Below are 25,152 nucleotides of genomic sequence, written 5' to 3'. Positions count from 1 at the left end.
TTAAGTTTCTGGAAATGCTTTACAGCGTCCTGCACTGTGCTTATCCAGAGACAAGGACTACCTTTGGATTTAACTTGGGTGCTCTGTAGTGTCTTTAGATGCCAGCACATTAAAGGTTTCCCTTTTATCGACACAGGAAGACACAGGCATCATACTTACAACAAAGTCTGTGGGAAGATCTGCCAAGATCTTCTGGTGAAAGAATCTCAGCAAAGAGTAAGACAATAGGGAAAAACCTATGTCTACCTTTTCTGGCCAGATTGCATGTAAAATTTGCGTGGAGAGATGCAGCGTATACATAAGGCAATGGCTACACATTTACTGTAGAAGTTAGTTTGTGTATTGGTGTTGCCTCTGTAGCAATCTCATCCTGACCATATGCCAAATAACTCCTGGCAGATGCTCAGCTCAGTGAGCCTGCATTCCTTAGGAGCTACAGTTTAGCGAATACTTGTAAGAGAGACAGACTGTGAAGCTATTGGTTCAGAAGGGATCTTGCTTTGGAGGTAGATGATGACTCCCTAAAGAAAACAAGTGACAGCTACAGGTTTGAACAAGCAAAGGCGGTCATGCAGACCATGCTGATCTTTGGCATAAAGGACAACTAATTAGTCCCAAACGATAATACTACTCTCAAGAATATAATCCCAATATGAATTCTAAAGGTTGTCTTTCAGAAGGAAGACCAAGTTCTCTAAAAATACATGGCTAGTCCTAAATCTTAGCCAAACTATAGGAATATTGCATGTTACAAACAGGATTTTGAAAAGTGGTAAAAAATCATATGGGGTGAAGCTCTGGTTCCAGTTGTTCCTGTGTAATGCATGAGTTATAATAAACTGTCAGTATCTGGCACATGGTATTTTCAAACCCAGTCCAGGATTTTTTTAAAGTAGCCAGGTGATTCTTGTCGATGCCAGGCTGCTCTCCAGGATGTCAGCTAGTGTTTCAGCTAGTTTTTTTCCAGAACAGGCAACTTTTCAAACTCAGTTTAGAAAAGGAAGTTGAATGTTTTATTTGGGGAAGAGGAAATATTAACTTGAGCCACTCAGAAGTTATTTGTGGTCCTTTTAAGGACCCTGTCTGAGGCAGCCCAAACAGAGGACATAGAAGAGAAGACACCTGACAGAGAAGAAACTGGAGAAGAGTAACTGATCACAGGAGAACAGTGATAAAATCTGGCAACCAATAGTTAATGTGGAAAACAGTGAGAATCCATCAGCATCCCAGAACTTGGCCCATAAGTGCAGCGGTAATTTGTTGGGTGAATTTTATGAGTGTGGAGTGCTGGAACAGAGTATATAGTGCCCTAAACATGCTCCCTAAGTTAGAATAGACTTGTGCATCCTCCACATCGGACTTCAGACATAGTGACATGACATTTGCTTCACCATAGTCTAGCAGACAGGGGAATAAATTCCTGTAATTATCTGATATTAGCATCCCAGTGCAGAACTGCAGTGTCACATCAGTTTTCCGTATGCATAAATGTGCCCTTGACACAGTGTGGATGATATTGGTGTTACAGATTTCCAAACATCCTTGTGAACTCAATGAAAAGGAGAAATAATGGTGGACCATAAAATCATTCAACAGGAAGTGAGGCAGTAAAAGCTAATAATTTTCCCAACTTGGGCTCTGTTTAATATAAATGCTTGCAAATTAAATTGAAAAATACTCTCCTGTGGTTTTTTTTTTTGGTTTTGGTTTGGTTTGGTTTGGGTTGGGTTTTTTTCTATCTGTAACTGTTATTGACATCTCTTATCTTTAATGTTTTCAGAATAGCATTGTAGTCACATATTTCCAACTGTCTTTCTGTGAATCTATCTAATTGAGTAATTCAAAATGGATTTTTGCAGTTATTCACACTGACATTAATCTTCAAGAAAGCCTAAGTTTGGTCTGTCCTGACAATGTCTATTTTTTATAGACTTAACTTTTGTCATTTGCTCTTCTGCACAGTTTGAAAATCTATGTGCAGGTGTAATTATTCCTGTAAAATGTGGAAGACCTGCCCCCTGTATCCTCCCCTGCTCCCCCTCCAAGATATTCAGATTCTTCCTCTGTCAAACTGATACAAATAGAGAGCTGTGAAGTGCTGTTTGGCTATGGCCATCCCCAAGTACAGCTGCAAGAGGTATGACCTGTCATATTTTAGTTGGAATAGTAATACAAAACCTAAATGATGATAATTTAAATGTCAACAATATCAAAACCAAAGCATAAAAGAAGGAAGAGAAATGATCCTAATTATACTTTAAGACTATAGACTCTCAGAAGCAGATTGAAAAGCATTTTGAGAGGTCTAATAGTTTGTCCTTAAGACAGGATAAACTAGATTTAAATCATTCATGGTAGCTATTTCTCCAACTTGTTTTCAGAAACTTCCACTGATAGAAATTCCACAATAATCCAAGACAATCATCACCCTCTGTACAGATCAAAAGTTTTCACTCATGCCTAAACTAAATCTAATTTTCTACAATTTAGGAGCAGTACTTGTTGTCCTTGCTACAGGGACAAGGAAATCAGCCTTTGTTAGCAACCTTTCCTATATTTGGGGGCTGAAAATTATTTTATAACAGATTTTTCTAGATTCTTCTCTTATACGTTATCTCAGTCCTGATGATGTAACCAAATGGAGTCTTTTCATCCAGTCGGGATGGAATTAATCTCAGACTGTGTAAGCTTAAATGCCTAAACATGTCTGTCAGGTCTTCGACACAGACAGCTGAAATATTCTATTTAGACATATACCGGGTCATGTGAATCCATGGTATTCACTGTAAATGTAAGGCCTGATTTAGCTGCCTGCATGTCGTTGCCTAATATCATTTGAAGTGCGCAGTGTTTCTGAAGGATCCAGATGGGACTGCCAGGTATGACACAACACCAATGAGAAACCTGTGCTTTCCTGAAATGGCATCTGGAGGTCACTAAACCAAGTGTAGCCTGGAGAGCTAATAATTTGTCAATGTGTATATGCCTGCTCTCAGGTGAGCTAAAGAGCCCTCTGGGCTCCATTGGCTGCACTTATTTAAGACTTAGTTCAGTTACCCACACACACAGACGCCAAGGGACATTTGAGATGCCCCAGCATACCTGAGATCTGCAGACGTGACCCCAAGGTATGACCCAAGGCCAATGGTGACATGCCCTTCCAGAGGAGCCACTGGAGGGCAGGCACAATTCCATAGGCTGTATCAAGCCATGCTGGATGCTTACTGGGTGTGACTAAGCCAGACAGTACTTCAGTATTTTTCAGCAGCACTGCTGTCTAACTTGTTGAGTTCACTGTTGTACTTGTGGTTATTTATATCTACTTTAAAGTGATATTTTTCTCTTGTCTTGTAAATTGCACTCTGTTTACTTTATGCTATTTTCTCCCTTTGTAAATCATTTTGAATTCTAACCCTGTGCTTTAGTGTGCTTGCATCTGCTCTGAGTTTGGTATCATCTGTAAATTTTATAAACATTACCTCTATTCCACTGTCCAGATAATTAATGAAAGTATTAAATAGTGCCAGTTTCAGAACAGACTTCTGTGGAACACTACTTGACACAGATTTCTATTTTGACACTGCACCACGATACCTACTTTTTCAGTATGGATCTTCAGCTAATTGTATATGCAACTCACAATATTTTGATCTAGATGAATTTTCACTCATTTTATAGTGACAACATGATGTGTGGCAGTGTCACATACATTGCTTACATTATGGTATATGACAACTAATCTTTTTCTCCCTTACTACAGATCGAAGTGTCTTTGGAATTACATCATTCATTCTTTATAAATCTGTGTTGACTGTTACTTAACCTCTTGCTATCTTCTGTATCCTTACCAACAGACAGCCTGTCCCAGCAGTTCTCTAAGTTTGAAAGTATGATGATAGCCCTATAATATTCTGGCTATTCCTCCTTACAGGTAAGCTTTGTGTTTGTCCTCTTAATAATTAAATCTTCAAACTTAACTTCCTGCACTAGTATTTTCTATTGCTTAACCAGGTTGACGTCGTAAGTACCTCAGGGAAAATTCCACCAAGGTCTAGATGAGTAATTTACAAACTAGTAGGATATTACTTTATTTTGTCAAATATTTGAACTATGTTTCAGGCTTTTTTAAGTAAAGGGGTTTTTTAAGCCTCTTTTTTTGTTGTTTTTGTTGGTTTTCCTGATGTAAATACTGCCATTGCACACACAGTATGGAAAAACTGAATCTAAAATAAGCCTGAAAGAAAGATGGTTTATTGTTTTATCCTTAAATTTTTGGTAAGACAGATATTTATAAACTTGATTAATAGTATTAATATTGCTAACAGTTGAACAATGTTTGTTTTTAAACTTAGACCAAAGCTCCTTATATATTGCATGTGAAGTATTGGAGGAAATACCTAACCTGCTAAAAATACTCTCTGTAGCAAGGTTCCAAAATAACAAGCTTGTAAATAAAAAGAAACATTGTATACATAACAATAAAGCAATGTTAAGGCTGGTCCAGGCTTACTTTACTTTTCTGTGGAACAAAGAATATGAAAGTACAAGGAGAAACTCAGACGGGAATGCCAAGCTCTAATAAGATGGTTTTATCAGGACAAAGCTGTCTGGTGCATACCAGATTCTCCTAAAGATGAAATACAAATAAACAAACAACTGCAGATAACACTACATCATCTAAACAGACTGGAAAACAAACTGTTATATGGCCTGGACAATCTGTTATACAGACTCAAGACAGACCATAAAGAAAAACAAGCTTCTGCAATTTCAAAGGAAAAGCTGAGCCATGATTATATATGCTTTAGAATTTCAGTATGGAGAAGACAAGAAATAGCTTATTAACTCTTGCTGCATAAATAACTCAGGAAGCATCTTGATAAAAAGGAATCTTTCTGCCACATTTGGATATGAATGCAGAGAAAAGTAATTCAAACAAACTTTGTATTGCATATAAATGTTAGTTAATTTGAAAATGCTGCCTTTCCAGGTGAACCTTGGGACACTGATGTCACAGAAGTATTTCCTTCTTAATGAAGGAATCACCCATAGGTGATTTCGGTTCAAGAGCAAATGAAGGGATTTACATGTTATGTTGTCAGAAACAAACTGCTCTAGTCCAAAACTTCTGGGTAAACAGCAAGAGACAGACTGTGTGCAGTTTTACCGTAAGGTGTTGGAATGGACCGAAAGAGCTCGTCTTCCATTCTGTATCAGTCCTACCTGCTATAATATTTAAGAACTTAAGTAGACACATTACTCAGTACATCCCAAGTTTTTAATCCCTAGGGGAAAAGAGAAGAACAGGATGTGTAATATTGGCCTGAAAGAAATCTGAAATTGTATTAGTGCTGTAAACTTTTAAAAGAATTGAAAAAAATCACCAAATCAATACTTCAGTGGAGAAGTAACAAAGATTTTGTCTTCTTTTACCCATGTGATAATTTGGTTGCTTTAAGTACTTTTGAGAAGGCATTTTTTGGAACTTGAAATGCTATAATTTATTTTAAAGTTTCATTAAAAAACTTTCTACTGTTTGCACAGTTTCTTTGGTTTTAAAAGATAGAGACTGTAAATGTTAATCAGAACATTTTCATCTCTGTGTATTTCTTTATTACACATTCTTTCAAGCTGTAACATTTGTGGGGAAATAATAGTGTGGGAAAGGTTATATAATGAGATCTTCAGTTCCCAAGCCTCCCAGTCATTTATGACAAAATGATGAGAAAGAGATAGAAGCATCCCATTGAAGAAAGGGAGAGAAACAGAAGGAGGTGAAGCTGAATTGATCCATTCTTCTTTAAAAAACATGCATTTTGGCACATTTTTGTTTTGTAAAAAACACCCAACACCAAATATCTAGGTTTTAGTCCAGTGTAGCAGTGTGAACATGTTAAATATTACAAGTTCTTGCAAAACAGCATTGTCATTCTCCAGCTCACCCTATTACTCAGATCACAACATTCATTTAACTACTTTAACATAGATCTTATCCTAACAGGAGCTGTGCTGCAAGAAGGAATGCAAGTATGCCAAGAAAAAAGTTTTTCAGATAGTGAATTACTTTTTTGGAGCCCACAAGATAACAACTTTCACATAGAAAGAAGCTTAAAATGACAGTATGATTTAAAGGGTACAATTACTATCATTTTGCTAGGATAACATAAAAATTGATTGTAAATCGAGGAGATAATTAAACATTATCTGTATTTATAACATCAGGGGATTTCAATGTAAATTAGAAGAAGTTTAGTTTTAAGCACATGTTTTTTCTTTCTTTCTTTTCTTTTTTTAATTCTTTTCCTGTGATATTTTATGTCTGTAGATGGAACAAATGAAAAAAAGTTTAACAGTATAAGATCAACATATAGGAAAGCAACTTTTAATGTAATTGACATTTAAGTAATTCAGTAGTTGTTTATATACCTATCTTACTGATGGTTGCTCTCTGCTGGATTTCTGATTGATGTTCTTTGATTGCTTTGATCAGCATAAATCTGGACTTAGTGATTAATGAAGACATGCAAAAGAAGCACAATTTTCTGTAAGGATTCAAGATTAACTGCATTAGAAATTTAGAATAAATGCAGCACCTTATAATATGAATTGGATTAATTATTATTTGATTTATTATTTCTTGATACATCTTAGCATCATACACTAAATCCATCAATTAACTTTTGCTAGCAGTATGTAATAGCCTTCATTTATTTTTTTTTAATTTCTTATTTGTTTTTAAATTGCATGCTGGTAAACATGTTGAAGTTTGTGGTTTAGCTAAACAGCTTGAAATTAATGGTTGCATAAAATGTATGCTACAGTTAACAGATGAATTACCTTTATTTAGATTATATATTTTATACTTTATTCAGCCTAATGTTCACATACCTTGCAATGTTTTCACACTCCCTAAGTTTATGTGCTTTATTTGACTGCTGACAAAGTGTGGAATTTTAATCTGTTATTGTAACAGCTTGAAATGAAGAGAAGTTTGTGTTATACTTTTATTGCTGCTTAAGTTGCTGCCACAAAATCTGATTGAAAGTACAGAGAAAGCAGCCATGAAGAGCAAAGCACAAGCAATCTTTTATTCTCTATATTATGCCTGACATATATTAGATCAGTGTCTTTTTGTGCAACAGACAGTCTGGGATAATGAATACCAATTTCATGCATGTTACACACAGGCAAGTCCTATTCCTCACCTTTTTCCTACAGTTTTCTTAAAAATTGGACTGGATTATGAAGTCTATTTTAGTTGCCACATTCTTAGTATGAAGTAAAAAGACATTTTGCTCAAACCTTCCCTCGCAAGAGCTTAAATTTAGTAATCTATTTCTTTGAATAAAATGAACAATTTCTTTTATGGAAAGGGAACTCGGGTGTGCAGGCTGGAAAGCTGCCACTCTGAGCTGCTACCAGGTCTCTGACTTGCCAGCCTGCCACAGAGACACTTACCAAGCAATTTAGATGCAGCCTTACTTACTGAACTCCACATTAAATGTAGATAGATTTTTTTGCTCCATATATTTTGACTGCATATTCTCCAGGGCACAGCACAGAAATCTGAGAAGAAATTCAGGTGCCTAACATGGGTGTCTGGTGTCTTTTTAGATGCCATACAGTGTAAAAAACATTCACACAGGAGTGGCAGGTATGATACAGGACTTGACTGTGACTCCCATCTTTCAGAGGGGCATCAGGAGGCAAGACAAAATATTTTAGGGTGTCTGAAACAGCATCAAGCATCTCTGTTCAGACTTCTGTATCTCCTTATCCATTCAGAATTTCAGATGACATTTTCCCTTTTATGTCAATCCTATTCTTATATAAGTAGTGAATTTAGATTTTTATAGATTTGATGGTTTCTGCTTTTCCTTGCTCTGGCTACAAAGACGTGATATTTGCTTGTTGCAGAGGTGATCATAATGTCACATTAGGTCAGACTGTGATCCCACTGTGATCAGTAGTCACACAAAGTGTAAGTGGAGTTGCATTAACTCCTGTCCATCTATTTTCATGTAATTTGTCTATCACCAAATAATTTGAGTGTTTGGATGGAAGAAACAGAACTCCCCGTGCCATCCACCCCCAAGGAGAAAATAGAAAATGTTTTGTAGCTAGAAAACTTATTGCTGAGGTGGGCCAGCTTCTTCCACGGAAGGATATTCATCCCAAGATGCTTAGTACATGTCATGTAAGGCTGAGTTGAAGTTGGTCTTGGCTAATCTTTGTCAGAATGGTTGGGGTTGGAAGGGACCTCTGGAGATCATCTAGCTGCTGGAGATTTTCTAGTGCCTCTGGACATCACCTAGAATCCCCATGGTTTCAAGTAGATCCATATTTATGGAGCTGTTCAGAAAAAGCATATGTTTTGCACATATATTCTTTTTCTCATGTTTCTCCTTGCAGAGAAGAAGTCCCAGTTTGACTCACTATGTTTTCCACATATATTGCCTAAGTGACAGAATATTTTCAAGCACAGTAACTACTGAGTGACTTCATAAACAAAGATTTTTATATAGGTACCAAAATGTCTGTTCTATCTTCACCTTCTTCATAGACCATGAAACTGCCTCTAGGGACCTAATTTTAACTTTTCTTCTTTGGTAATTATACCCATTCCTGTGGAACCTTCTTGTTACTGAAGTGCAATGAAATAAAGATAACATGTTTCTTTACAAATATTTACCTACAACACATGGCTGAAATTACATGTTCAATAGGATCAATTGTCTGATGACTGTCTTCTGAGCAGAGAAGACTCTTTAAGTACATATCCCAGAGGATCAGGACTTGGGTGGTCTGACCTTTAGGGACATTGCTGCTGTCAGTCTGTCTGGTTACCCTGGCAAGTCATTTCACTACCCTGTGCTTCAGTATGTCCATTCCTAAAAAGAGGAACACTCACATTTTTTTGAGCACTTTGCCAAAAAAGTGCTAGTTTTTGTTATTCTGCAGACCAAAGGCACGTCAAGACCAGTCTTCTATGTACCAGAGAAAGGTGCTAAGCATTTTCTGAATGATTATATGTCTACAGCTTGTGATACTGAATTTTACAAAATCGAAAAAAATAGGTATTGCTGGTTTTCTTTTCTACCCTGAAGGTGGTTAAAATAACTTATTTTTCAGCAGTGAGAGAAAAAGCAAAACTAATTAACAAGAACGGTTGTAAGTTTGACAATTTGAAAGAGTACCTTAATTAAAAGGATAAATTAACTGGATTTCTAGAATTTGGCTTACAACATAATTTAATCAAAGAAAAAGTGTGTAGAAATCCCACCTTTCAGTATCAGCTCAGTTTCTAAATTTTTGAATGTTACCAATATGGCATTTTTTATGCTGCGATTGCTGTCACCATATTTATAAGAAATACCAGGAAACCATGGTTTTACAATGGGTGTAAGGTAAAAAATGTGCATGGGCCTGAAATCTTTTTTGTTTTATACAGCTTCTCTTTAGCTACTTTGCATTTTACTATTTTTCTACAAATTTTATGTAAAAGTCTAAATTTAAGACATAAAAGTCAAGCAAACCAAAATTAAAACAATTTATCTTTTAACAATTTTATAAGTAAAATAGTGCATTTTTCAAGGAAAAATAATCTATGCTGTTTTCTCACTAATGTGTTTAACAGTCTCACCCATAACTAAACTTAGGTGTGACTGCTGAGACTGCTTATTCTACATCACATTCATTGTGCAAAGGGGTGATTCTAGTACTGCCTTTACCTAATGTTTTAGCAGAAACTTCCTCCACAGGACATGTAACCAGCTGCATTAAATTATAGTTTACAGAGGATACAAATAATTCCTTCCTGACTGCAGTGTGGTATCAGAGTATAACCTACAATGAAAGATCTGATTAGCCTTATTGTTATCTTAGCTACCATAGTTACAAATGTTATTAGTGGGTATAAAATTATCCTTTTTTTTTTTTTTAAGACCTAGTGGAAATATATATTCTCTCATGATTTTCTGCAGTACTAACTCTGTTTGCTGAGACTATTTGGTGTAGAAGCATCGTTTATAAAACACTGGATATTTACTTCCTTTTTATTTCATTTTATGGTGTGTTTTTTTTCAATATACTGTAGCACAGGCCAAGCAACAGTAACTATTTTTTTTCTTCTTTTTTTTTTTGTATGTTTTATATTGTATTGATAACCTGATTCAGTTCCCTTTCAATGTTTCTCTTTTCCTGACTAAGTAATTCAACCTTTTGCATGTTTTTATTACATGTAAATTCTACCATAGTTCTCAGCCATCTTTGCTGGCCCTCATTGGCCCTATTCCACTTCCAAATGTGTCTTAATGTCTTTATGTGTAAACTAGTTTAACATAAAAAGCATAATGATTTCTGAGTGGCTGTTGCAGGCCATTCGGTCAATGGTCTGTGAACTCAAGTATCTCTAAGTAAACCAGAAACAGTTAGGTCATAATAGCTGTGAAATAAAAAACTGGAATATCTGAATTTTAATAACACTCTAATTATATATCTACGCCTTTCAGTAAAACCACTTAGAACTTTTATAATTCCAGTTTTTTCCTTTTTAATGTAAAAAATTACATTATTTCTTGTGATGCCTCTGACAAAGTTGTCAACATCTGCTTGTTCCATGATCTGCAAATAATAAATTTACAAGTGACTGCTGGCTTGGTGACTCCTAAAGCCTTCTTTAAAGAGGAGGGTGCTAACAACAAATGAACAGCAATACACCTTTAATCAAAGATGCAAGATACCCTCCACAAAAAAAATGTTGTTTTGGGGTAGATAAAATCAGTTGTTCCTTGTTTAGCACTTAAAGATCATCTTTATGTATTCTGTGATCAGGTTTTCTGGGAGCATATACAGGGCATGTACAGTGAAAGACTCACCTAAACCAAGAGTTAGGTAATCTGAGGTCCCCTAACTCAGAAATCATGAACTGTCAGAAACCGTCTGGGTCAGTTGCTGCCTGAATTGTGCAGGTTCCTCTAGGCTTGACTCTGTAAAATGCTAGAGCTCTTCCCCTGCACACAACCAAGCCTGGGCACTTGGCATCCTCCTGCTGAAGAACCAGCTCCAGAAGCCAGGACTGGAGTTTGTCCCATTTACAGTTGTAGGCATGCACACTGCAAGTATGCACAAGGAAGCCTGTGATATATGGCTTTTTATACATAAACTGGGGAGGAAAAAAAAACCAAACAACCAAAAAACCACAAAGAAAACCCAAATCTACTCTCAGGATGTGTTTAAGCTGATCTAGATGTCTGCCTTAGAATGTCATTAATTTGGCTTCAGAAATGCCCATGTCTTGCAAAAGGCTATATAAGGGAGCTTTTGAAAGTCAGTTTAGATGTAGACATCTTCCTTTGACCAAATGAATCCTATGTGCTAGAGACAGATATGGCTCACTAGAATTTTTTGGCATACATGATGGCAGTGTGTATCTTAAGTAGCATAAGAAGCCTGTATTTAGTCAAATTAACTCCACCCTACATGATTGTTCAGTTGAGGGATCAAATGTGGAAAGAACTCTCAGGCATACCTACATGCTCCAACAGATACGGGCTTCTCACAGAAATTTATCAGAGGCCATTCTTTAAAAGCAAGGAAAACATAATTATGGTGGTTGTTCCCATCTCTCATGTAATGGATTAATATTTTCTTCAACCAGAATGGCTACAAAACTGTATACTCCAACCACCTGGGAAGTTTCCTCAGGACTGAACATAGGATAGTAGGCAACAGAAAGTGCTGGGAAAAAGAATAACTAAAAGTGAAAAGATGATGCCACTCTGCAAAATGTTTCATTGCACTAGATAGGAAAAGTAAAAAACAAAAACAAACAAACCAAAAAAACCCCAAAAGACAAGGATCATGAGAAAGCAAAGTCTTAAAACCTTGACTTAATGTCCTGGGTTTTGCCCTCAGCTACCAAGAATGTTAAGGCATTCTATAAATATTTTTTTTTAATATAAAAGTAGTTGAAAAATCACTGAGGCAGGATATAGAAGTTAAAGTGCTGTTTCCTAAACAGGCACTCTTAGCAAACAACCAGGTTATTCTTTTGTTCCAGTCACCATACGGTAACCTCTGAACACGTTTCTGGGCCTTAGACCATGAAAGTAATTTTCAGAAAGAAGTGGGATCTCAGATCCTACCCTTGTCCTCACCTTCAATATTTTCTTTTGGTCAGTGGCTAGCTCAGAAGGTGGATTATTTGATTGCCCCTCTAATGTTCCTCATACTGCTGTTTAACACTATAAGTAGGGCAGATGGACTCCATGTACCTTGAAAATACATATTGCAATTGAAAAATCTGGCCCTAAAATGACACCTCACCATGACAAAAAGTATTAGATTCTTGCCTTCCAAAAACAGTTGCATAATTGGTATCTCTTGATACTTTTATGTGCAGGTTTATAAAAAGAATGGTTTTGTTTTCCTGTTAAATATTGAAGCTGGGAAAGTCTCATGTAGGTATTCAGCAATTTCAACTAATTTGCTTAGGGGTTGTTTGTTGGGTGGGGTTTTTTTTGTACCGGGGGGCGGGGGAGGAGAGGAAGAAAAAAAATCAGCCTTGGGAGAAGATCTTAGAAGAATTCTTTGCCGTGATTTGTTTCTGCCTTCCCTAGATTGTATGTTTGTATAGTAGTCTGTGCTAAATGAGAAATATTATGGTAATAAAAGTTCTTAATTTAAGTTATATCACTGAAATGACAGTTATGAGAATGAGAGTTACCTAATGTTGTAATTAATATCACTAGTTAGACTGCCTTACATTCTGAGAGATTAAAAAGACACAAACAAATAAATTATGTCTATGGAAAGAATTACTACCAATTCATAAGAGGTAGAACCCCCAAGATGAAGACAGTTGTAACACTGTTCTTCTTCCACCTTTTTCTTAAAGACAACATCCTAAGAAACCCCATTTTTCCATTTTCAAGACTTCGCTGAATGCTTTTTCTCTGCTCTTCTTAGGAACCATACTCATACTTGATGGGCCATGTTTGGCTGTCACAGTCTACTTTGCATTCTCCATGTACTCCATAATCTTTTCCAAACTAAGTGTGCCACGCTGCTCCTTGGGAAGATGCACTCACTCTTTTCAGAGAATTTTATCTGAACCAAAGTGTCACAGCCCAAGAGGAGCTATATCTCTGCTAGTTAATTAAAGCTGTGTTCAGCTGCTCTCTGGAAACATGGGTAACTGCCTTGGAAATGCTTCGGTCTGAACTGCTAAGCTCTTGCTTTCTAAAACTGGGTGACTATGGCTAAACTGGTAATTGAGAATAACCTCAGGTCTCTGCTGATTTCCAAATACAGACCTAGCATAGATATCCCAGGCTACATTGTTCAAGGGACTACATTCTGAATTTCAATGGAAGAGATAATTGAATTCCAGAGCTGGGGAAAGTTCTGTGGATTCCTTTAATTCATCAGTATAGACACAATTGCTGCTGTTTCTCCCTACTACTCAACTCAATGCTTTGTGAAAAACCAACAGTCACAGTTAGCTCTGAAGAACCATATAAAAAAGGAAATAATGATCTTTCTTAAGGCACCAAAACTTTTCATGGTGCCGTGGAGGCTGGGAGACTGCAAAAGCGGAACCTCCTTAGGGACTTATATATTAAAGACTATTGTCCAGTTTTAAATGTGAGTTAACTATGTTATTTGAGCAAATTTCTATTGAAGTAAGAGTTCTGGGAGCCTTTGTTGAACTTGGGGACATGAGGGTTGTAGCTACTACTTTTGAACTAAATTCTAATACATGCTCTCTTCTTCATCTCATTGTAAAGATGAGAGTGGAAAGGAGGAATTAGATGTACTTTTCTTCTTTTTGGAGCAGCTGGTGTCACTGGAGCTAACTTCTCAGTCAAATTCCTGGTGTATAAAGGCAGAAAATTAACATAACAATATCCCACAGGGTGCAGTGACTCACCCACTTTGCACCTCTGTGCTTCATCTTGAACATCCACTCCAGACAGGCTAGAAAAGTGATCTGTTTTCATACATTTGAAATCACCAGGAAGGTTTTTGTTTGCATTGGTTTTTGTTCAGAGATTTTGTTTGTTTGTTTTCCCCATAAGAATGGAGTGGAGAGGAAGTATTCTGTCACACTTATGACCCTTGATATCAGCAGAATTATAAGTTGGTAAACGGAAAAGCGACAGCTAGATGTAAATAAATAAGACTGACACAAAAAGTAGAAATTAAAAAAAAAAAAAAAAACTTCTCAAAAACTCTTAAAATATCCTTAAAAACCTTATCCTTAAAAACCTGAACACAAAATTGCTGTTGACTTACAGGTGATTTAAGCTTAAAGTCTTTGTTTTTTCTACAGACGGCTTTGAGAATCCTGGAACTTCCACATCATAAATCTAGTACTAGTAGACATTTGGGAGTAGGGTAAAAATACTTTTAAATACGGTGTAGTGTCAAAAAACTATTTTAACAAGTATATGTAGTTCTGAATTTCAATGACCTTCACATGTTCTAAATGAACCTCCAGCATTCATAATAGCAAGCTTTTAATAATAATCACCCTATTAACTGTTCAGGTTCTTATGCCTTGGGAGATCTTAAGTTTAGACATTTAAATTATGTCTAAATGATTGTCTCACAATCATTAAGCAATATTTCCTGCATTTCCTGTTGAAGGAGTATACAGTACCACCTTGAATTACCCTCCATTCCTGCACTTTTAATGAATATTTCTAATCCATTGTTAACATTTGAACTTTACTGTGATTTAGATTTCTTGGCATAATGTGTGCCATGCTATTGTAAATAAATAGCTGCTTTAACTTCACTAGTGCACAAAGTTAAATGTCAGAAAACCATATTTGCATTTATACACAGAATAATTACCTGCTGATCAGAACAGTGTAATTAGGGATACTAATGTACAATATTAATTAAAAGCCTGCATGTTTGCAGAAAAAACCCAAAATCAGTAGGAGCAAGCAATAAAGAAGAAGCTGAATGCTTATTGTATGTTGTGTAAAGTGAAGAACTGCAAAAACTTACAAAACAGTTGTAATGCATTTCAACCAACTATTCAAATTATTTCTTACCTGGTAAAAATATCATATGTTCTCTCAAATTTTATTTTATTTTATTTAGATCTCTTAACAACACATGAAGAGCTGCAGATCTTGACTGATTTAATGTATTTAAATTTCCCTTATGGAGAACTGGATTTGAAGTGCTTGGGATTACAATCGAAATGAATTTGATGGTTCAGCTCTGCCTCTAATGGATTACAGTATGAATGTCATCAACTTCATATTACAGTAAAAAGTGTAATCTCCTTCCAAATTTAGAAGTCTGGAAGTGAAGAGAGTGGCTGAAGTCCATCTTTTGATCCCAGAAAGAATGCAGAGAGGGAATTAATACCAGTCTTCATTCAGAAGAGTCTATTTGCTGATCATCTGCTTTCTTGACGTGGGAAGGCATAACTGAAATCTGAAGAAACATTTAAAAATATCAAATTAGCCACAGGATGTGAATCCTAATTTTACAATGATGGAATAAAACATTGATATGCAAGACGTTAGGAAAAAATGTTTCTGCTGTTGGTTGCCCCTTTTTCTCTTTTCATTTTCAGATGCTTTCAGTATCCTGCGTCTGTGAGTGGAGTTGTATGAGGTATGGGTGAAATTGCAGCTGAAAAAATAAAAACAAAACCTTGAGACATTTACACATACCCGCTTTAAGAATCAGATTGGCTTCAGTAGTGTCTGTGTTTTCATTTTGTAACATGCCTTCACTATCTGTAAAGTATGACATTTTCTGGCAGGATTTTTGTGGAAATAGATAGTACTAAACTAATAGAAGAGAACAGTCATGTAAAGTGAGTTCACTAACATAATTCATATTTCCAATCAGGCAAAAACCGTAGTGTCAACATAACTTCAATTCAATACAATTCCTTTGTTGAATTTCAAGTACTCAATAAATGGCTCACAAGTGATTATTCTTAGAAACTATATGTCACATCACTACCTAAAGGTACATGGAGAAAAACAGTTATAGCTCTTAATTAACTCATAAACAGAAAACAGAAACAAACCTCTTCTAACAGAATTATTTTATAGGAATTGTGAACTCAGTTTTACCTTTGATAAACTGGACTTTTCTGTTTTGCCATGAAACCTATAATATACTAGTTTCTGTGTTTTGAACAGTATCATGGTGCCCAAACCTTAAGTTCAGCCTACATAATCAGCAACTCAGCTATAGGTGTTTTTTAGCTCTTTGCTTTTGCGTCAAGATAGGCAGCCTGGTACCAGGAATCATGGCTGACTCAGATCTGTGTATATTTGTTTTAAACATTTGTTTTGGTTTTAACCTGGGACTCAAGAGTAAAAAACTATAGATGAAGATCTGTGTGCACTGAAGATGAAAAAAACGTTTGCATCAACCCTCGCACTGTGAAACTGCAGAACAATGTACAGCTTGAGGTGTGACTCAGGCTCACTTAAGCAAATCCACCATGAAAAGTCAAAATCACTTATGGGGGTTAAATATGAATAAAATGTCATTTTAATAGTCTTTCTAATCCTCAAAAGATTCAGAAGATGTTTTAGGTTTTCTCTGAAGGCGTTTGCTTATTGCACTAACACAGCAAGGATCTGATTTGAATATGTATTGTGTATGCGGAATACAGTGAGAGTAGAGATTGCAGAATCACGGGGGAGGGTATTCCCAGTATTTGCTGATGAACTAGGGACTAGGCATGCCAAAGATCAGCCTCATTAGACATGTTTACATACCCAGGTGAAGGCACTTGTTTAATAACTGCACATATATTGAAAAGAAGAAAGTAATAAAATGTTGTTATCCCTGCTCTCAGAAGAAAAACAGTGGACTCATGCAGGGGCTTAAAAATTTGTTGGTGATGACAGCTCTTTAATGGCTGCATGGCTGAATTTGTAGCAGAAGAAAAAAAGGAATTGTTTCCTACCTTGCAGGGGCAGTGGTCATACGTTTTGCTTCTTTAAAGCAGAGTAAATTGAACTACAGAAAATTGTTGGAAGAAGTGCCCTTAAAGCTACTGTAGCCCTAGGTACAGTTGTAGCTGAATTCAAACCTTGGACATCTGAAACTACCATTTGTCAAGAGGCAACAGCCTACTAGGACTAGTGTTAGAGGGAGAGGCATGCCTTCCAGATGGTGTAGCACAAAAGTCATGGTCCGTATTTCTGTAGACTGAGCAGGAAGTTCCTGCAGAGGTCTGGGAACTTAGGCTATTTCCAAACACTTAAGACTTCACAGAGTCACAAACTGATGACAAATTGTGAGTGGGATGTTCTGGAAGAAAGAGAACAGGTCTGTGATGATCCACAGGTACATTTGTTCTTTATACACCCATTCTGACAGATGCAGAAAATGACATAAAAAGCTACAGCCCAACAAAACAGCCAGGGAGATCGTTGTCATATGACTTGCACGCAAGACCTGCTTTCTTTCACTCATAGGAAAGTTTTCTGTTTAGCACATGAACTCAGTATGTTCAGGAGAAGGATAGACTGGTAAAGGCATGTGAAAGGGAATATTTCATTTCCCCAGGTTTCTAAATGGATGTTTTTACATGGTAGAGTTAACTCTGTATTAAAGACCTTGTATTTGAAGTCAGTGCCAGAAATCACCAACTGCAACGTCATCAGTTTTTCTGTACAGCCAGATACTGCTGGTCTTAATGTCAATCTCATAATCGGAATACATTCCAAAGTGAACTTGCAGGGTTTCAGCTCCTGATTCTGCAACAAGCATCAGAATGAGCAATTTTCATTCAACGGCAGCCACAAGTAAGCCTATTTATATAGGCTCCATGGTAGTATACAAAGTTCCTCAGTACACCCAAAACTTCCTAGCAAAAAAATCTGAGCTAGATCAGCTAATAAGCAAACCTAGGGCATGTCTTCTCTAAAAATATACCAACAAAGAAAACACACTGGCAGCTAAACCTTGGTTTTATGGGAAAAAGATAGATATTATCTGTCTAGGTCCTCTGAGGATGGTATTCCATAGAAGGCCTTAGGCTCAGATGATGGACTTGCGGTTTCTATATACTTGACTTTTATATAGAGAGACTTTTATATACTAGAATGAGAAAGCCACTGTAGCCTTTCAGACAGGGAACAAGAATACATTGACATGAATTCCAAGAACATGTTTGAATGACATGAAAACCTTTTAGCATTTCTGCAACACTGAGAACTAGATTCAGATCTCTTCTTTCATGCTCTTTCCTAATGTGCATTTCTAAAACCATGGACTGTTTTCCTGTTGTATAGCATATCCAGGTTTGTATCTGCTCTCATAGCACTTAACCTCTGACTCAAGGATATTTTACTGTCAAAGATGAACTGCCTGACCATGCTGCAGTCAAGTGTTCTTGTGGAGAGTAGGTAAGATAAGGAAAAAGCACTCCTGTTCTGAATCAGTTTCCACATTTTCTGACAAGCAGGCCATTTTTAAATTGATGTGGTTTTTTTCCTTCATGTAGCTCCACTACTGTAAACTATATTATACATTTTTGCTTCCAACCTGTGCTTCTGTGTACCGGCTCCACATCATTCACAGACTTTTGGTGAAGGCAGCCAAATCTTTCTAAGATCTCTAATTCAGATCTAGCACGCAAGTAAAAAATATACCTTTACACACACATCAGTACAAAACACAAGCAAAAGACAATTGAATAAGACTGACTAGCAAATTTAGTGGTGTGCAGTAGTGGTTCCTGAGGCCCCAGTTGTCATACATTTAAATTATGTTTAGCAGTGATGATCTGTATTGTATTGGGTCTGGCTGAGATGGAGTTAATTTTCCCCATAGCAACCCCCACAGTGCTGTGCTTTGTGACAGTTAGAAAGGTGTTGGTTAACACACCTGTGTTTTGGCTACTGCTGAGCGGTGCTCACACAGCATCAGGGCTGTCTGTCCAACATTCCGCCCTCACCAGCAGGCTGGGGGTGAGAAGATCTGGGGAGAGGACACAGCCAGGACAGCTGACCCAAACTGACCAAAGGGATATTCCATACTATATGATGTCTGCTCAGCAAGAAAAGCTAAGGGAGAGGGGGAGGAAGAGGGGCATTCATTATTAAAATATTTGTCTTCTGGAGCAACCACTATGTGTACTGAAGCCTTGCTTCCTGGCAAGTGGCTTGACATTGCCTGCTGATGGGAAGTAGAGAATAAATCTTTTGTTTTCTTTTGCTTCCGCACACAGCCTTTGCTTTTGCTTTATTAGACTGCCTTTATTTTGACCCACAAGGATTTTTTTCCATCTTATTTTCTCCCCACCTTGTCCTGCTGAGGAGGGAAGTGATAGAGTGGCATGGTGAGCACCTGGCATCTAGCCAAGGTCAACCCAACACAAGTATGGACAATGTTAACTCGAGTTTTCATCTCATTTGTTACTGCAATGTGACATTTTCTACTAATTTTGTACATAAAGCTATTCCAAATAACAAGTTAGACTCTCTTAGTGTCATCAGACATTGGCTTTGGAGTAAAGATCTGTTCACTTCTTGTAAAATTAACCTTTGCCTAACATTGATAGTAAAATGAACAAAAATAACTGTTGAAGCTTGAGATTTTTTAAAAGACCTTCACATGTATGTTGGATTCAGAGCAGACGCAGAACTTGAATTATGAAGAAGATACATTTAAATACTAAAAAAAAAGCATTAGTTTTGATAAGCCTTCAAGGGACTTCACTTCAGAATAAACCCATGCACAGCTATACCTATTAGCTATCTAAAGTTCTTGTCTCTCAAAAGCCTGATGCGTGGTAATTTTTCTGTGTTGTACGCTACATAGTAAAATGTGCATTCTTCTTAACACATAATTAGTTCTCTTGGGGCTTACACAAATTGCAGTTCTTATACACCTGTGGCTAGCACAAAGTAAATTGGAGAATTGAAAGCCTTAGGATCATGTCAATCTCTACAAACTGTCCACCTGTGATAAGCGTAGACTTGCCCTTTGAATGTTTTATTGAGCTACTAAATAAATAAATTAATAAATCTTCCTGCTTTGGAACTCGGGGTCCAAAGATGTATTAACCATATCTTCAAAGATAAAACATGCAAGCCTTTGTAAAGCATTTAATACAAATATGTCCATGTTTCAGACGTTAGTGGTAAGTTTGGAACTGCAAACTGAGTATCTGGGAACTCTGATATCTTGGGAGGTTCGCTTGAAGATAAATGAGGAGAATGTTTTTATTTACACTCATCTATTCATCCTTGCACAGGGAGGCTTCTATATGTTTCCCTAGTTTAATAGGGATGAGATACTAAACTAATTACAGATCCCATACCAGGAGATTAGTGAAGTTGTTTATCTGAATAAAACTGTAATTATATTTAAAAAAATAAGAGTAGTAATGTTTCATCGGGTAAATTAAACCTACAGTATGTACCGCATTTAATAACTTCATGGGGACCTTATAATCATTCCTCAGTCATGACAGAAGAGATGAAACAGTCTCAAGACCATCAAAACAGAGTAAGAGTAATCAAGAAAAAGGTGCTGTCTGTTTTGAAGATTATTACCCAGGCTGGATGACTTTGTTGTTGTGTCTCAGTGAGTAGCTGTTCTTGGCTAGATAATTCAATGCAGAATTTCTTGACTGAATGTCTGTGGGTTCAGCAGTATCACAATGGGCTGTGGGATCCTTCTTTTCTCAGTGACTGTTTCAAACCAGACCTCAGAGAGGAAAGAATTGCTTTGTCTATGTGAAACAAGCATGGTGATACATGGCTGTTGATTCATGAAAAGAAATGTTACAACTATTGCTATTTGATATATATTTTGGAAATCTCAGCCAAGTAATCTAAGATAGCTATGCTCAAATATTGAACTGTTATGTTCAATGCTTAATTTCATCTGATTTTCGAGTGCTGTGGTTTTATGCGAATAAAGAGAGGACTTCACAGGGTAGTAAATTGTAACTTTATTAAGCACTAAATTTGCTTTTCAAAATCTACATTTCTTATATAAATTATTAAAAGCTATCTATTAGCCAGTAATTCAAATTACACTTCTATGGATGGATATATCTTGCCCACCTTATGTTATCACTATGTGAAACTGTGGCATACTGGGGGATCTGCCCCTTGCTTCCCATGTATTAGAGTACTGGGATCAATCCATTAGATATAAAAAGATCAGATATGCTAGAGCATGTCTGTAGGAATGATCTTTACTGTTCACACCATTATCACAAAATTAATTCAGACTTTTGAAAATATAAGAGGAAATCTCTGTTTGTTGGCTGTTAGCACCTTTTTTCTTTTAAGGAAAGAAATTATGCAGAAAAAGTGGAGGGAGAGGGGATAGATAGTGGAATTTTATTGGAAATTACCTGCCTTGTGTTTCCTGGAATTCCTGTAGAAATATATAAAGCAGTAGTAGGTATTTGAAAAGCTCCCTTGCTGTACTGCAGTGAGCAGATGATTTGTTGCAGTGCAGCTAATAGACTTATGTTTGCCCATCTTTTGGACTCTCACCTAGAAGTAAATTACATTCTGTGATGTTTTTTGCCCAATTGGTCCCTTTACACTGAAGTGGTTTTTTTTTTTCTGGAGGGAGGAAAATGTTCACGCCTGTGCATGTCTGCGCCTCTGCTTGTGTATGGGGATAACCTGTCCTCAAACTGAACTAAAAAGGGTCTTTGGATGCAATGGAGTTAGCTTTGGAGTACTAAAATAAGTCTTGAAAGTAGCTTGCTTTTAAAGACATGCTTGAAATTTCTGTTGTTTTCATATTTAAAGTGAAAAACCTAGTGACTGCATAAGTGATGGAATTTAAAAACCATCTGTGACTGCACGGTGTGTGCATCTACGTGAAGGCTGTTTACTGCATAGATGATAAAAAAGTGAGATAAACGCCTTAGTAGAATTATGTGATTAAGAGATGATGGAACCGTTGGAGTAAATCCAAGCTAAAATTATCTGGCTTCCCCTAAACTGATTTGGAAATTAGTAAATGAAACAAACAAACAAAAAAAATATAAGGAACAGAAGCAAAATAGTATTTTTAAATTATAAATGAAGAAGAAAGGAAGGGGAAAGAAACCAGGATATGATGTGGTTGAGGGCTGAGTAGGAACAGCCAAAATGTATAAAGCAGAGGACTGAAAGAATGAATATAAGACAATCCACCTGTGAATAGGGAGGAGGAGGAAAGAAAAGGGTAGAAACGCCTTAGACAAGGACTAAGTCTAGTAGGACTCAGCACTAATTTCTACTGGGAGCTGAAAGGATGTTTCTAAATGTCTTTTGAAACAGGTAAGAGTTTTACTTATTTGCCTGAAGCCAGTGCTACTTCAGACCTTCTCACTGATCTCAGTGGATTTTGAATGAGATTCTCAGAGTCAATGTGTCTTAGTCTGGATATCATCTGCCCTGTATACTCTGTGATTCTCTAAAGCATATTCTGAGAGTGTCTTATACTAAATTTTCCACTTAATTTTGTCATTAACATGTATTTGAATGGCTTGAACATGATTTATCTATCCTAATGTAGGCACTTAAAAATTAGACACCTAAATCTGAGCTAGCCCCTAGACTTCCTTTACAATTGATTAACAAAAATACGCACACAAAGATGACAATTCATTTCCTCTAGAGACATGCATTTAAAATACACTAGATGTATTGCCCTCCAGAGTTGCCTGTTTCCTTGCATTAACAGTAACAGACTAAAGTTACTAGCTGAAACTTTTGTATGAAGCTCAATCAGTTAATCTTTCCCCTTTTGTTTTATGAGTAGTTCCTTTCTTCAACCAAACTTATTTTGGCTTTTCAAAAATAAGGCTGATTTGGAGCCTCAAAGATATTTTTACATTTAATTTTACCTATTTTCTTCCCATCTGTGTCTTTTATATATCTTCTGCTAAACATTTTTCATTTTGAGTTTGTATTTATTTCTTACGCCATAAAATCATTTACAATGAGAGAGAAGCTTCAAATAACAGTCATAGCAATAAAGACTCAGAAGCGCAGTGAAGGCGAAGTAAATCAGGAGGCTAATAAAAAAAATAAATATAAAGGATGTAAGACCTTAAATTAAAAATCCCTGAGGAATAATGTTAATTTAATGTATAAAATTCCAATACAAGCTTCATAACCTGCTTCAAGGCAAACAGAGTTTTTAAAACTGACAGCTACTGCCTGTGGGTCTCTTGTGGGTATATTGAGCTGGTATCTCAAGTTACGTATCCCCCCTCTATGGAATATCTGGATGAGGCTAAGATCCCATGTGTGAGCCAAAGCAACCACTATGTAATACAAGTTTCTAGGCTCTTACACTCCCATAAGAAAGTCCCAAGCTCTGCATTTTCACTAAAGACTATTTATTTCATTTTTAATCCACTCTGACTCCCATCCCTCCTCACTCCTTCTAATAAAATATGTTTAACAGACCCTTCCATTGAACTGAAAACAGGTTTTGGGGGCAGTAGTGAATGTATCAGCTTTTCTGGCTCCAAAGATTATATAATCCACCTGTTTCTCAAGAAGATCTCACCAATGTCCACCTCCAGTATTCCTTCACCTGGGAGTGATAAAGGAAGGAGGAAATGACAATCCAACTATGTTATGCTTTCCATGAGTTTGTTCTACTTTTTCTTTAATAATCTCACTGAAAAAAACATATTACAATGACTGCACACCATTGACTTACTTCTTTTTTTGCAATAGCTTGCTCATTTTAGGTTTCTATTTAATGAGATGATGAGTACCCAGTGCAAGGGTATGTTATATGTCATTGCTGTGCTTGGTGAATAGAGATTCTGAACTCCAAGCTACGAAGGCCAGCTCTCTAATTTAAGTTTGAGACACTCATGTTTTCCATTCTATTAGTCTCTAAACTTTTGGCCATAAATTTAAGTGGAAGCACAACTGGAGTTTATAGCTCTCAAGATAAAAATCTCACGCTGTTAAATTTCTTAAGTAAAGAACCATTTTCTGCTGCTGGAGGTGTGAAACTTGGGCAAGTCTGTTGCAAGGTGTTTGTCATTCTACAGAGATGAGAAATTATTGATCTGCCCTTCATACGACAATGGAAATGGTACACGCTAGTTCCTGCTCCTTTGATTCTGCAGTCCCAAGCCTCAGACATTGTTGCTGATGCTAGTCTTGTGTTTCATACCTGAAGGAGTGCAGAAATCACCAGCTCTGCAGTACCTCATCCTCTGCATACACAGAGAGATGTACCATGTGAAACTTCCTCGTACAAGACAAATCAGCAGAAGAGGTATTCACATCACCTGAGTTTAGCCCCATAACATCTGAAAGGTCCATTCTCTTTCCTTTCCCTAAGAGGAAATCTCAAAAATCATCTCTAAAAGAGTCCAAGACAGATAATGTGACCATCCTTCCTTTTTCACCTTGTTGTGTTCAGCCTGGCAGACTACTCTGGATTTTTCTGTTTTCTCTCAATAACTATGACTTTCTTATTCCTAGGCAGATTTCCAGGAGCTGTGTGTTACACTCTGCGATCATTATACTGTCCACAGCTGCATCAGCTACAGCTAACTAATCTGTTATGCAGTGTACATGAAAAGGAGGGAAGGAACATAGCTAACAGTACAGAATTTTCTAACTAGCAACAAAAAGTATAGGCCTGTGTAGGGGTTAACATCAGTCCACCAGTCCATTTTTTCCCCAAAATATCTACTTCTGATCATTTTCTACTTGATAACGCAATCCTCTACCATATTTTCTTTTAAGTTCAGTTATAAAAGTGAAACTAGCTATAAGGGCAAACAAGGCAAGGAATTGATTTAACTTTCAACCTGCCTTCCCCTTTTGCAAAAAATACCCAAACCTCATTTGACTTATGCTAGTTAAAGGTATTTTTGGCACATATATAAATCTCCTCTGCACAGAAAGAAAATGTGACAAAAGGGCAAAAAGTAAAAGGCAATGCTGAGCACAGTTCTGCTGAAGCCTAGTTTGGGATATAGCGATGAGAGCTGTGTTCACGGTTTCAAAGGGAGAAGTCTACACCTGTTTTAGGGAAATACTAACTTGCAGCTGCATTGTACTTCATTTCAATGGAATCCCACTGATCTGATTAAAAGGTGCTGTTTCACAGCCACATTATCTCATTCGCTTTGAAAGGGAAAGCAGCGGACTT

At 36.8% G+C, this 25,152-nt stretch overlaps 1 long non-coding RNA gene across 1 annotated transcript in view; it reads left to right on the top strand.

The window, feature by feature from the left end:
* Positions 1-16,593, top strand: part of LOC130145240 (uncharacterized) — a 76,496-nt gene extending 59,903 nt beyond the window's left edge. Inside the window, exons 5-6 of the long non-coding RNA XR_008820423.1 lie at positions 3,859-3,931; positions 15,118-16,593. This is a non-coding gene — a long non-coding RNA (uncharacterized LOC130145240). The remainder of the gene's footprint in view (positions 1-3,858; positions 3,932-15,117) is intronic.
* Positions 16,594-25,152: the final 8,559 nt, after the last annotated feature.

Source organism: Falco biarmicus, chromosome 2 (genome assembly GCF_023638135.1).
Source record: "Falco biarmicus isolate bFalBia1 chromosome 2, bFalBia1.pri, whole genome shotgun sequence".
NCBI lineage: Eukaryota > Metazoa > Chordata > Aves > Falconiformes > Falconidae > Falco > Falco biarmicus.
The sequence above is the reverse complement of the archived record's forward strand: the minus strand, read 5'-3'. Positions and strand labels throughout refer to the sequence as shown.